The sequence below is a fragment of the Dipodomys spectabilis genome, unplaced genomic scaffold (assembly GCF_019054845.1).
Source record: "Dipodomys spectabilis isolate Male_0828 unplaced genomic scaffold, ASM1905484v1 ptg000196l, whole genome shotgun sequence".
Classification (NCBI taxonomy): Eukaryota; Metazoa; Chordata; class Mammalia; order Rodentia; family Heteromyidae; genus Dipodomys; species Dipodomys spectabilis.
Genome location: NW_024870873.1, coordinates 701,448 through 715,529, shown reverse-complemented (window position 1 = coordinate 715,529; position 14,082 = coordinate 701,448).

Below are 14,082 nucleotides of genomic sequence, written 5' to 3'. Positions count from 1 at the left end.
CTTCCTCTTCCTCCCCATTGTCTCCCTGACCCCCACAGGTCGCCTCACATCCTTGAACCTCCATCCCCGGGCCTCCAACTTCCAGCCTCCATCCCTGGCCTCCATCCTTGGGCCTCCACCCCCTTGGGCCTCCACTCCTGGCCTCCATCCCCAGCCTCCACCCCATTTGGCCTACTTTCCTCTACCCCCCTGGGCCCCTGTCCCTAGCCTCCACCCTCTTGGGCCTCCTTCCCTGGGCCTCCAACTTCCAGTCTCCATCCCCAGCCTCCACCCAATTAGGCCTCCATCCCTGGGCCTCCTTCTCTGGCCTCCAACTTCCTGTCTCCATCCTCAGCCTCTACCTCTGTCCTCCACCTTCCTGGACCTCCATCCCCAGCCTCCATACCTGGCCTCTAACCCCTAGGCCCCCATCCCTGGGCCTCCACTTCCCCTAGGCCTCCATCCCTGGGCCTCCACCCCCTGGGCCTCCAACTTCCAGTCTCCTTCCTCAGCCTCCACCCCTGGCCTCCACCCCGTTGGACCTCCATCCCCAGCCTCCACCCTGGCCCTAGGCCTCCTTCCCTGGGCCTCCAACTTCCAGCCTCCATTTCCCTGGGCCTCCACCCCTGGGCCTCCATCCCCAGCCTCCCCCCCTCCATCCCAGCCCCAGGATGGGGGGCCCCCACCGCTGGGCCTCGCTGCTGCTGCTGCTGCTGCTCCTGTGCGGCCCCCACCCAGCCCCCGCCACCCGCTGCCCCAGGACCTGCGCCTGCTACGTCCCCACCGAACTCCACTGCACCTTCCGCAGCCTCAGGGCCGTGCCCCACATGCTGGACCCCAAGATGGAGCGCGTGAACCTGGGGTGAGGCCTGGGGAGGGGAAAGGGGGGAAGGAAGGGAAGGAAGAGTAAGGAAGGAAGGAAAGAAGGAAGGAAGGAAGGAAGGAGGGAAGGAAGGAGGGAAGGAGGGAAGGAAGGAGGATGGAGGGAAGGAAGGAAGGATGGAAGGAAGGAAGGAAGGAGGGAAGGAAAGAAGGAAGGAAGGAGGGAAGGAAGGAGGGAGGGAAGGAAGGAAGGAAGGAGGGAAGGATGGAAGGAAGGAAGGAGGTAGAGAAGGAAGGAAGGAAGGAAGGAGGGAAGGAAAGAGGGAAGGAAGGAAGGAGGGAAGGAGGGAGGGAAGGAAGGAAGGAGGGAGGGAAGGAAGGAAGGAAGCAAGGGAGGAAAGGAAGGAAGGCAGGAAGGAAGATGATGATGAGTAATGATTCATTATTCTTGACCCTGACCCGGAAACAAAAGTCCTGCCCTCCCAGCGCTGGTTTTCAGGCTGTTTTCCTGATTTCCTCTTCCTGTCCTCTCGCCTGTTGAATTAGGTTCAACCACATCCGGGTCCTGACGCATGCTTCCTTCCCCGGTCTTGCGAGACTTCAGCTGCTGCTGCTGCACGGAAACGAGATCGCAGACATCGCCGAGGGCGCCCTGAGCGACCTGGGCGCACTGCAGGTGCGCAGGGAGCGGGCGGAAGTGGGGCGGAATTGGAAGGAAGTGGAAGGAAGTTTGGTAGGAAGTGGGGCAGAAATATGCAGTGAAGTGGGACAAAGTAGGGGAGGAAGTGGGGCGGAAGTTTGAGGAAATAGATACGGAAGTGGGAGGAAGTAGGGCCGGAAGTGGGAAGGAAGTTGGAGGAAGAAGGAAGTGGGAAAAGAGTAGGGAGGAAGGAGGGGGGAAATGCGGAGGAAGACAGGCAGAAATGGGGATCAAATAGCAAAGGAAGTGGGGAGGAAGTAGGGAATCAATGGAGGAAGTAGAGACGGACATGGGAGGAAGTCGGGGGCAGAAGGGAGGCGGAAGTGAGACGGAAATGGATAAGGACCTGGGAAGAAGTAGGGCTGGAAGTGTAGCCAGATGTTGAGTGGAAATAGGGAAGGAAGTGGAGCGGAAGTGGGTCGGAAGTAGTGAGGATATGGATCTGGAAGTGGAAGTAGGGCCGGAAGTGGGGTGGAAATCGGGAAGTAGGGAGGAAGTGTGAGGAAGTAGGGGTGAAAATAAGCCGGAAGTGGGAGGAACTAGGGGCGGAAGTGGTTAGGATATGGTTCCGGAAGTGAGAAGTGGGGTGGAAATAGGGAAGGAAGTGGGGAGGAAGCAGGACGAAGTAGGGGCGGAAGGCGGAAGTGGGGCGGAAGTGGTGAGGATATGGATCCGGAAGTGGAGTGAAAATAGGGAAGGAAGTGGGGAGGAAGTGGGGGTAGAAGTGACCCAGAAGTGGGGAATGACATATAGTTGGAAGTGGGGAAGAAAGTGGAAATAGGACCATGGGTAGGACCGGAAGTGGGGCAGAAATAAGGAAGGAAATGGGCAGGAAGTGGGAGGAAGTCGGGGCTGAAGTGAGGCGGAAGTGAGCCGGAAGTGGGGCAGAAGTGGTGAGGATCTGGATCTGGAAGTGACAGAAAGTAGGGCCGTAACTGGCCGGAAGTGCGGAGGAACTTGGAGGAAGTAGAGGCGGAAGTCAGCCGGAAGTGGAGAGGAAGTGACCCGGAACTGGGGCGGAAGTGAGTTGGAAGTAGGGAGGAAGTGAGAATGGGGCAGAAGTGGGACCGGAAGAAGTGAGGAAATATACTCGGAAGTGGGAGGAAGTAGAGGCAGAAGTCGGGAGAAGTAAGCCGGACGTGGAGCAGAAGTGTGACAGGAAGTGGTACGGAAGTAGGGTGGAAGTGAGACCGGAAGTGGGGCGGAAGTGACCCCGAAGTTGCCCTTCGGATCCCGGACACGCCCCCTTTCACCCCCACAGGTGCTGAAGCTGAGCTACAACCAGCTTCGGGCACTGCGCACGGGCTCCCTGCGGGGCCTGCGGCGCCTGTCCCGGCTGTACCTGGACCACAACCGGCTGGAGTCGGTGCCCCCGCGGGCACTGCTGGGGCTGGCGTCGCTGCGGCTGCTGCGTCTGGACGGGAACCAGCTGGCGGCGCTGGCGCCCGAGGCGTTGGCCACGCTGCGCGTGCGCGGGGTCCCGGCCTGCACGCTGCGCGTGCTGCACCTGGCTGGGAACCACCTGGCTGCGCTGCCCGCCAGCACCCTGGCCCAGGCACCCGCGCTGCGCGCGCTGCACCTGCAGGGTAACCCCTGGGCCTGCGGTTGCCGTGCGCGCTGGATGGAGGACCTGGAGGGGCGGGGCCGAGGTGAGCAGAGGGGGCGTGGTCAAGCGCAGGCCAATGAGAGGGCCGGGCGGGGCTGAGGCGATGCAGAGAGGGGGCGTGGCCGAACTACAGCCAGTGAGAAAGGATGGGGGCGTGGCTGGGCGTAAGTGAGTAGCCGAGTTCCCCCAGTCACGCGGGGCGGAGGCGTGGCCGAGGCGCCCAGGGGGGCGTGGCCTAGCTCCAGCCAGTAAAAAACAGCAGCAGCGTGGCTGGGCGTGGCTGGGCATTAGTGAGGAGCTGCAGGGGGCGTGGCCAAGGTCTAGCCACTTAGGAGGGGCAGGGACGTTGCTGAGGCTCCACAGGGAGGGTATGGCCCAGCTTTAGCCACTCAGGCAGGGTGAGGGTAAGGCTAAGGCTCCACGGGGGGGCGTGGCCGAGGTCCAGCCAGTCAGGCGAGGCGGGGGCGTGGCTGAGAACCCCCAGGAGGGGCGTGGCCGAGCTCCAGCCAGTCAGGCGCGACGGGAGCGTGGCCGAGGCTCCCCAGGGGGGCGTGTCCCATGTCAGCCCCGCCCTTCTCCCATCCCCCCCTGCAGGCGTGCTGCGCTGTGGGAAGGAACAGGCGTGCGCGGCCTGCGCCAGCCCCGCCGCCCGCCGCGGCTTGCACCTGTGTCGCCTGCCTCCACGCATGCGTTGTCGCCCGCCGCGCATCCTCACCAGCCCGGCAGACGGTGAGGAGCCGCTGGAAGCGGAAGTGGAGGCGGAGGAAGAGGAAGTGGAGGACAGGGAGGAGGTGGGCGAGGTGCGGCTGAGGCTGACAGACGCCCGTGGCCGCGCCGCCGGCCTTACCTGCCGCCTGCGGCGCGCGCCCAGCGTGCGCGACCTCGACGTGCGGCCCGGCCCCACCCCCGATGTCCCTGTGCACGTGCGCCTGACGCTCAGCGCCGCCCTCGCCTGCTACGCCGACCCTGCCCACCTCGCACATGCCCGCCGCCTGCTGGGAGGCGATGACGACACTGATGATGTCGCGCTGATGCTGCGCTGGGACCTGGAGGCGCCAGGCCACGCCCACGCAGATAGGGACCCGGGAGATGGATCCGGGGAAGGCCACGCCCAACCCTCGGGCGGAGACGCTGATGGGGATGAGCTGTATCAGGGACCCGGATGTAGGCCACGCCCACCGTCAGGGCGGAGACCCGGATGTGGACCATATGTATCAGGCCACAGACTCGGATGTAGGCCATGCCCACCATCGAACCAGGAACCCTGATATAGGCCATGTCCACCAGGGAGCCAGAGACCCTGATGTAGGCCCTGCCCACGCTCAGGACAGAGACCCGGTTGTAGGCCACACCCATCTGCAGGACAAATACCCGGATGTAGGCTATATGTATCAAGCCCAAGACCCGGATGTAGGCCCCTCCCACCAGCAGGACAGACACCCGGATGTAGGCCCCGCCTACAAGCATGCCAGACACCCAGATGTAGGCCATGAGTATGATCAGGACGTAGGCCCCGCCCACCCTCAGGACAGAGACCCGGATATCAATGACCCAGATGAGGGCCACGCCCACCCTGAGGCTAGAGACCTGGATGTCCATGACATGGATGAGGGCCCTGCCCACCCTGAGGACAGAGACCCTGATGTCAATGACCCAGATGAGGGCCCCGCCCACTCTGAGGACAGAGACCCGGATGTAGGCCCCAGGTATGACCAGGATGGAGGCCACGCCCACCCTGAGGCCAGTTTCCCGGATGTCCATGACCTGGATGTGGGCAAGGCCTACTGCCTGGTGCACGGCCCTGGCGCGTCGTCATCGTCGCCGACGTCACTTCCAGGTGTGGTGGCCCGGCTGTGGGCGCGGCCTGCCTGGCTGCTGCAGCCCGAGCTGACGCTGCGCTGGGCTGGGCTGCGTGGGCCACGCATGCGTCTGACGTGGACGGCGTGCGTGCGTGGCCCCGAGGACCCGGAGGACGCACCCTGGGTGACCCTCGACCCCCGTGATGACCCTGATGACGTGCACGTGGTGACCCCGGGGCAGACGCTGCGGCTGCGCTGTGCGGCGCAGGGCTCGGAAACACCACGCATGGCCTGGACGCTGCCCGACGGCTCCATCCTGCGGGGCGATGAGGATGGCGGCCATGATGGGGGGACAACACTGGAGATCCACAGGATGCGCCAGGCCGACGCTGGCTGGTACCGCTGCGAGGCCCGCGTGGGGCGCCGCGGGGAAACCAAGGCACGGCGCGTGGCCTATGGCGGGGACGGAGCCACGGGGTCCGGGGCCTACGCGGAGGAGGAAGCCATGGAATCCGAGGCCTATGGTGTGAATGAAGCCACAGGATCTGAGGCCTACACTGAGGAGAAAGCCAAAGGATCCAGTGCCTATGGCTCAGATGAAGCCATGAGATCCGAGGCCTACACTGAGGAAAAAGCCACGAAATCTGAGACCTATGGTGAAGAAAAAGCCTATGCTGTGAATGAAGCCATAGAATCCGAGGCCTATGGTGCAAATAAAGCCATAGAATCCGAGGCCTTCGCTGAGGAAAAAGCCATAGGATCTGAGGCCGACACTGAGGAGAAAGCCACAAGCCCCGCAGCCTACACCCTGTCTGAAGCCACGGGCCCCGCGGCCTACATCAGCTTTGAAGCCACAGCCCCCACGGCCTCCGCCCCTTCTGAAGCCACAGCCCCTGTGGCCTACACCCCGTCTGCAGCCCCGGGCCCTGCGGCCTACGGTGGCTTTGAGTCCGCCATGGCGGGCCGGGCACAGCGTGTGTTCGTGGTGGCGTCTCGGGCGCCAGCGGCCACGGATCTGGAACTGCCTGTGGGCGTCGCGCTGCGGCTGGGCTGTCGGGCGGAGGCGGAGCCGGCGGCGCGCGTGGGCTGGCTGCTGCCGGGCGGGCGCTGGGCCTGGGCGGGGACGGAGCTGGGGACGGACGGGGTCGGGGTCGGGGCGGACGGGACGCTGACGCTTCCCACGCTGGGCCCACGGCACGCCGGGCGCTATGTGTGCATGGCCGCCAACGCGCTGGGGCTGGCGCGCTGGGACGCCGACGTCAGCGTGGGTGGGGCGGCGGGGGGCAAGATGGCGGGAGACAAGATGGTGGAATCAAAGATGGAAGAATCCAAGATGGCGGAAAGCAAGATGGCCAAAAACAAGATGGCAGAATCAAAGATGGAAGAATCCATGATGGCAGAAAGCAAGATGGCCAAAAACAACATGGCAGAATCAAAGACGAAAGGCAACAAGATGGTGGAAAACAAGATGGAGGGAATTAAGATGGTGGATTCCAAGATGGTGGACACCAAGATGGTGGAATCCAAAATGGAGGGAAGCAAGATGGCCGAAAACATGACGGAATCTAACATGCCCGACGCCAACATGGCGGATTCCAAGATGGCCAAAAACAAGATGGTGGACACCAAGATGGAGGGAACCAAGATGGCGGAATCCAAGATGGAAGGAAACAAAATGGCGGAAGCCAAGATTACAGAATCCAAGATGGAGGGAACTAAGATGGCGGAAGCCAAGATGGACGAAACGAAGATGGCAGATGCCAAGATGGCGGAATCAAACATGGGGAGAAACAAGATGGAGGAATCCAAGATGGAGGGAACCAAGATGGCCGAAAACATGGTGGAATCCAACATGGCCGACACCAACATGGCGGATTCCAAGATGGTGGACGCCAAGATGGCGGAATCCAAAATGGAGGGAAACAAGATCAGGGAAAGCAACATGGCGGAATCCAAGATGGAAGGAATCAAGATGGCGGAAAACAAGATGGAAGGAATAAAGATGGCCGAAAACAAGGTGGTGGAATCAAAGATGGAGGGAACCAACATGGCGGAATCCAAGATGGAGGAATCCAAGATGGAAAGAATTAAGATGGCAGATTCCAAGATGGTGGAGGCCAAGATGGCTGATTCAAAAATGGCGGATTCCAAGATGGTGGGTGCCGCTGCGGAAGCGGCTGCGGGGGCAACGCGCGGTGCTGACGTCATTGTTGGTGTGCCAAGCTTGGGCCCGGGCACCGGGGAAGCATGGCTGTGGCGTCGGCGTCCTGCGGGCGGCCCCGGGCGCGGGCAGCAGCGGCGTCCGCCGCCTCCGCATCTCCCTCCCATCCCGCGTGCTGCCCCCGCCGGCCGCGGGTTCGAGCCTGCCTTGCCACGCCGCCCGCGCCCACCAGTGGCTGCCGAGCACATCCAGCCCGAGCACTGGGCGCGCATCCTGGCGCACGTTCGCGGCCGCGCCACAGGCGACTTCCGGGCCCCGCCCGCCCTGCTTCCGGTCTCCACGGAGACCTCTCCGCTTCCGGCGTCCACACTTCCGGTTTCGACACAAATATCCCCACTTCCGGTCTCTGTGTCTTCCGCCGACCCACTTCTGGTCTCCACTCGGACCTCACCACTTCCGGTCTCCACTCAGACCACCCCACTTCTGGTCTCCACACTGCCGGTTTCCACTCGAACATCACCACTTCCTGTCTTCACTCCTTCCGCCTACCCACTTCCACTCTCCCCACGGACCTCCTCACTTCCAGTCTCCACTCGGACCCCCGCACTTCCTGCTTCCACACTTCCAGTTTCCACTCGAAAATTCCTACTTCCGGTCTCCACTGGGACCACCCCACTTCCGGCTTCCACACTTCCGGTTTTGTCTCGAACATCCCCACTTCTGGGCTCCACTCGCAGATCTACACTTCCGGTCTCCACGCGGAGATCCCCACTTCCGGTCTCCATTCGGACCACCCCACTTCCTGTTTCCCCACTTCCGGTTTCCACTCAGAAATCCCCACTTCCGGCCTCTACTACTTCGGCCTACCCACTTCCGTTTTCGACTGAGAGATCCCCACTTCCGACTTCCACACCTCCGGTTTCCCCACAGACCTCCCCACTTCCGGTCTCCAGTCAGACCACCCCACTTCCGGTTACCACTCGGAGATCCCCACTTCTGACTTCCACACTTCCGGTCTCCCCATGGACCTCTCCACTTCCGGTTTCGACACGGACATCCCCACTTCCGGCCTCCACCCCTCGAGCATCCACTGCTCCGACCTCTGCACTTCCGTCCTCCTCACTTCCGGCCTCCTTACTTCCGGCTCCCAGGAGGCCTGGCGGCGGCCGCAGGCAGGGGCGACAGCACAAAGCTCACCGCGCCCGGCCGGGCCCCACGGTGAACCCCCGTGACCCCGTGGTCATGACCCTGCATGGCCGTGCCCCGGATGTCCTCCCTTCCCATCCTGCGGCTTCCCCCGATGGTGACCCGGGGACCTTTGACCCGCGACCCCCGGCCCCGCCCGCCGTGACCCCGCCCCGTGGCGTCTGGAACGAGCTGGACACGGGTGAGCCTCAGTTTACCCATCTGTCTCCTGCAGGCTCTTGGCGTGGGGGCGGGGGACTGAGGGGAGCCAGATAGGAGGTGGAGGTAAGAGGTCACAGGGAGGATACAATACGGTCAGAGGTCACGGGGAGGTTAGGGGTCACGGGGGGTCAGAGGTCACAGGGAAGCCAGGGGTCACAGTAGGGTCAGCGGTTGCAGAGAGGTCAGAGGTCATGGAGAGGTCACGGGGAGGTGAGAGGCCATGGGCAGGTGAGAAGTGGATGGGAGGTCAAAGGTCATGGGGAACTCAGGGGTCATGGAGAGTTCACGGGGAGGTCTCGGGAGGGTCACTGGGAGGTCAGAGGTCATGGGGAAGCCAGGAGTCACAGGAGGTCAGAGGTCACAGAGTAGTCAGAGGTCATGGAGAGGTCACAGGGAGGTCGGGTCACTGGGAGGGCAGAGGGCATGGACAGGCCAGAGGGCATGGGGAGGGGAGGGGCGAAGTCCTTTACTCTGTCTGTCTGTCTGTTGTCTGTGTTCCTGGCTGTGTGGGGCACAGGATGACTGGGGAGACAAACACACACGCACAGACAGACAGACAGACAGACATAGAGCAGACAGATAGATAGAGGGACGGATGGATAGACAGACAGACAGACAGATAGGTGGATAGACGGATGAATGGACGGATAGACAGAGCCATAGAGAGACAGACAGACAGATGGACAGAAGGACGGATAGACAGGTAGACAGACAGTAGACAGACAGATGGACAGATAGATAGACAGACAGATAGACTGATAGATAGATAGATAAACAAATGGACGGATAGACAGAGCCATAGACAGACAGACAGAGAGATACATGGACAGATGAATGGAGAGACAGACAGACATGGAAACATACATGGTTGGATGGATGGATAGATAGGTAGACAGACAGACAGCTGGATGGATAGATAGACAGACCAATGGACAGATAGACAGACAGAGCCATAGACAAAGAGATAGATGGACAGATGGATGGGTAGACAGACAGACAGACTGATGGATGTATAGACAGATAGGTAGACAGACACCAGACAGACAGATGGATACAGAGACAGGTAGACAGATGGACGGACAGAAGGACGGATAGACAGGTAGACAGATAGTAGATAGATAGAAGGACAGATGGACAGATAGATAGGTAGACAGACAGACAGATAAACCAATGGACAGATAGACAGAGCCATAGAGAGACAGACAGACAGAGAGATACATGGACTGATGGACAGATAAACAGACAGATAGACTGATGGACGATAGACAGAGCCGTAGACAGACAGACACCAGAGACATGGACAGATAGATAGAAAGAGACAGACAGACAGACCGACCAATGGAAGGATGGACAGACAGAGCCATAGAGAGACAGACAGACAGACAGAGAGATACATGGACAGATGGACGGATAGACAGACAGACAGATAGAAACATACATGGTTGGATGGATGGATAGGTAGACAGACAGACAGACAGACAGACAGACAGATAGATAGACAGACAGACAGACAGACCAATGGACGGATAGACAGAGCCATAGAGACAGATAGACAGAAGAATGGATGGAGAGACGAACAGATGGACAGATGAACAGATGGATAGATGGACCAATGGACAGATAGACAGACAGAGGTATACACAGTCAGAGAGACAGATGGACAGATGGATGGATAGACAGACGGGTGGATGGATGGATGGATTGAAAGAGATAACATGGACAGGTGGGTGGGTAGACAGACGGATGGACCGATGGATGTATAGACAGATAGGTAGACAGACACCAGACAGACAGGCAGACAGATAGATAGAGAGACAGGTGGACAGACAGATGGACAGATAGCTAGATGGATGGACCAGTGGACAAATAGACAGAATCATAGATAGACAGAGCAATGGACAGATAGACAAACAGAGCCATAGACAGAGAGAGAGAGAGAGAGAGAGAGAGAGATGGACGGAAGGAAGGATACACAGATAGGTAGACAGTAAGACAGTAGATAGATGGATGGACAGATGAATGGACAGACAGATACATGGGTGGACGGAGCGACACAGACACATGGACAGATAGACGGATGGACTGATGGATGGATAGACAGATGGACAGACAGAGAGACAGAGGGACAGACAGATGGACAGACAGAGGGACAGAGAGACAGAGGGACAGACAGATGGACAGAGAAACGGATGGACAGACAGATGGACTGACGGACGGACAAGTAGACGAACAGACAGACTGACAGAGACAGACAGACAGAGGGACAGACAGACATAGACTGACAGACAGATGGATAGACAGACAGACAGAGAGATGGACAGAGAAACGGACGGACAGACAGATGGACAGATGGACGGACAAGTAGACGAACAGACAGACTGACAGAGACAGACAGACAGAGGGACAGACAGACAGACATAGACAGACTGACAGACAGATGGATAGACAGACGGACGGAGATGGACAGCCGGACGGACAGACAGAGGGACAGAGCACTGTCTCCGACCAGCACAGGGGCTCTTCTCCAACGCCCTGTCCCTCTGCCCCTCCCTCCGTCCGTCTGTCCATCCCCAGGCGTGGAGCTGACCCCGGCGGCGCCCGACACGCGTGGGACGGACACGAGTGGATCTGACTCTGGCACGATGGACACGCTTGGAAATGTCACGCGTGGATCTGAAACTCACACGATGGTCACACGTGTAAATATCACTCGTGAAAGGGACACGATCACATCCCTTCCACACTCACCTGATACACATGAAGCGCGCATGCGTGGCTCTGACACACGTGGAAATGTCATGCACGCCTCCCCCGCTCCCCCCGTGCTGCGCGAGGCGCCCACGGAGTTCGTGTCGGCCCACGCGGGCCTCACCCTTCACCTGCCCTGCACAGCCCAGGCCTGGCCCCCTGTGGCCCTGCACTGGCGTCTGCCTGACGGGACCCACGCGAGACCCGTGCATGCGCACACGCACCCTCGACTCAGTGACGTCTACGTCCTCCCCAATGGCACGCTGGTGCTGCGCCGCCTGCAGGCCCCGCGCCATGCCGGTGAGTACGAGTGCGTGGCCGCCAATGCGCTGAGCAGCGCGAGACGCACTGTGCACGTCGAAGTCACGCCCGCGCCCGCGCGTCTCCCCCCCAGCGTCCGACCCCGAGGCCCGCTCGCCACGCGCGTGCCCCACGGCGCTGACCTCACGCTACACTGCCACGCGCGCGGGGATCCCGCCCCACGCGTGTTCTGGAGGCTGCCAGACGGGCGCCTGGTGGATGCTGGGAGCAGGTGAGTGTGGGAAGTGGGGGGCATCCATCCATCCATTCACCCGTTCATCTACCCATCCATACATCCATCCATCCACTCATCCATCCACCCATCCATCCATCCACCCATCCATCCATCCACCCACCCACCCATCCATCCACCCACCCATCCATCCATTCATCTACCCATCCATCCATCCACCCATCCACCCTTCCATCCATCCATCCACCCACCCATCCATCCATCCATCCACCCATCCATTCATCCCTCCATCTACCCACCCATCCACCCATCCATCCATCCCTCCATCCATCCATCCATCCACCCATCCACTCATCCATCCATCCACCCATCCATCCATCCATCCCTCCATCCGTCCACCCATCCACTCATCCATCCACCCACCCATTCATCCACCCACCCATCCATCGATCCACCCATCGATCCATCCATCTACCCATCCATCCACCCATCCATCCATCCACCCATCCATCCACCCATCCATCCATCCACCCATCCATCCACTCATCCATCCACCCATCCATCCATCCATCCATCCACCCATCCATCTATCCACCCATAGTTGGGATAAAGATGATACCCCTTGATAGATAGTTAATTGATAGAGGATGGATTAGACAGATGATGTAGACACAGTAGACCATAGATAACAAATCGATTATCCATTAAATATTGATAGAGATGAGGTGGGGATGGTAGATCCATTAGCAGTGAATAGGTAATTGATAGGTCCTGGCTTGCCAGATCGCAAGGTAGAACCCTAGTGATCGATCATTGATAGATGATCGGTCAGGGATCGATACAAGATGAGTATTGGATGCATATGTCACATGTGCGAATAACTAACATTGGCTTCAAATTTGTCTTCCCTTCCTTATGGTCTTTCCTCCTATTACTTCCTTCCCTCCTTCCTTCCTTCCTTCCCTCCTTTCTTCCTTCCCTTCTTCCTTCCTTCCCTTATTCCTTCCTTCCCTCCTTCCCTTCTTCCTTCCTTCCCTCCGATCCTTCCTTCCTTCCCTCCAAGCTTTCCTTCCTTCCCTCCAATCCTTCCTTCCAATCCTTCCCTCCAACCTCCCTTCCCTACATTCCCTCCTTCCCTCCAATCTTTCTATCCTTCCTTCCCTCCAATCCTTCGTTCCTTCCCTCCAATCCTTCCATCCTTCCTTCCCTCCAATCCTTCCTTCCCTCCCTCCAATCCTTCCTTCCTTCCCTCCCTCCAATCCTTCCTTCCTTCCAATCCTTCCTTCCTTCCTTCCCTCCAATCCTTCCTTACTTCCCTCCAATCCTTCCATCTTTCCTTCCGTCCAATCCTTCCAATCCTTCCCTCCAATCCTTCCTTCCCTCCTTCCTTCCCTACATTCTCTCCTTCCTTCCCTCCAATCCTTCCTTTACCCTTCCCTCCTTCCTTCCCTCCTTCTTTCCTTCCTTCCTTCCTTCCTTCCTTCCTTCCTTCCTTCCTTCCTTCCTTCCTTCCTTCCTTCCTTCCTTCCTTCCTTCCTTCCTTCCTTCCTTCCTTCCCCTCCCCTCCCCAGCTCTGACATCCGGGTCCGCGCCTTTTCCAACGGCACGCTCTCTGTGCGTCCGGTGACGTCACGTGATGCGGGGGAGTACGTGTGCGTGGCGCGCAACGCGGCGGGCGACGCGCATGCACGGCTGCGCGTGGAGTTGATGGCTGGGCCAGGTGCCTCCTATCTGCAACCCGGGCTTCCCGTGACCCCCGTGACCCCCGTGACCCAGGAGGCCGACCCCAGGGAGGACTGCACTGCCTACCACCGCCTCCAGGTCACATCCGGTGTCCTGGGAGACCCGGATGTTCGGGTCGCGAGGCCTGATGGGAGTGTGGGGAACTGGGACCTGGGGCCTGGGTTAGACCTCGGATGTGTGACCACAGCTGGGGGGGCGGGGCCTGGGGCGGGTTCTTCCTCTTCCTCTCAGTCACTTCCGTCTTCCTCTTCCTCTTCATTTCCTGTTTCCTCTTCCTTTCCTTCTTCCTCTTCCTCTCCATCTCTTCCTTCCTCTTCCTCTCACCATCCTTCATCTTCTTCCTTTTCCTCTGCTTCCTCTTCTTCTTTTCCTTCTTCCTCTTCCTTTCCTTCTTCCTCTCATCCCTTCCTGTTCTCTTCCTCTCAATCTCTTCCTTCTTCTTCTTCTTCCTTTCCTTCCTCTTCCTCTTCTCAGTCTCTTCCTTCTTCCTCTTCTTCCTTTCCTTCCTCTTCCTCTTCTTCACATTCTTTTCCTGCTTCCTCTTCCTTTCCTTCCTCTTCCTCTTCTCAGTCTCTTCCTTCTTCCTCTTCTTCACATTCTTTTCCTGCTTCCTCTTCCTTTCCT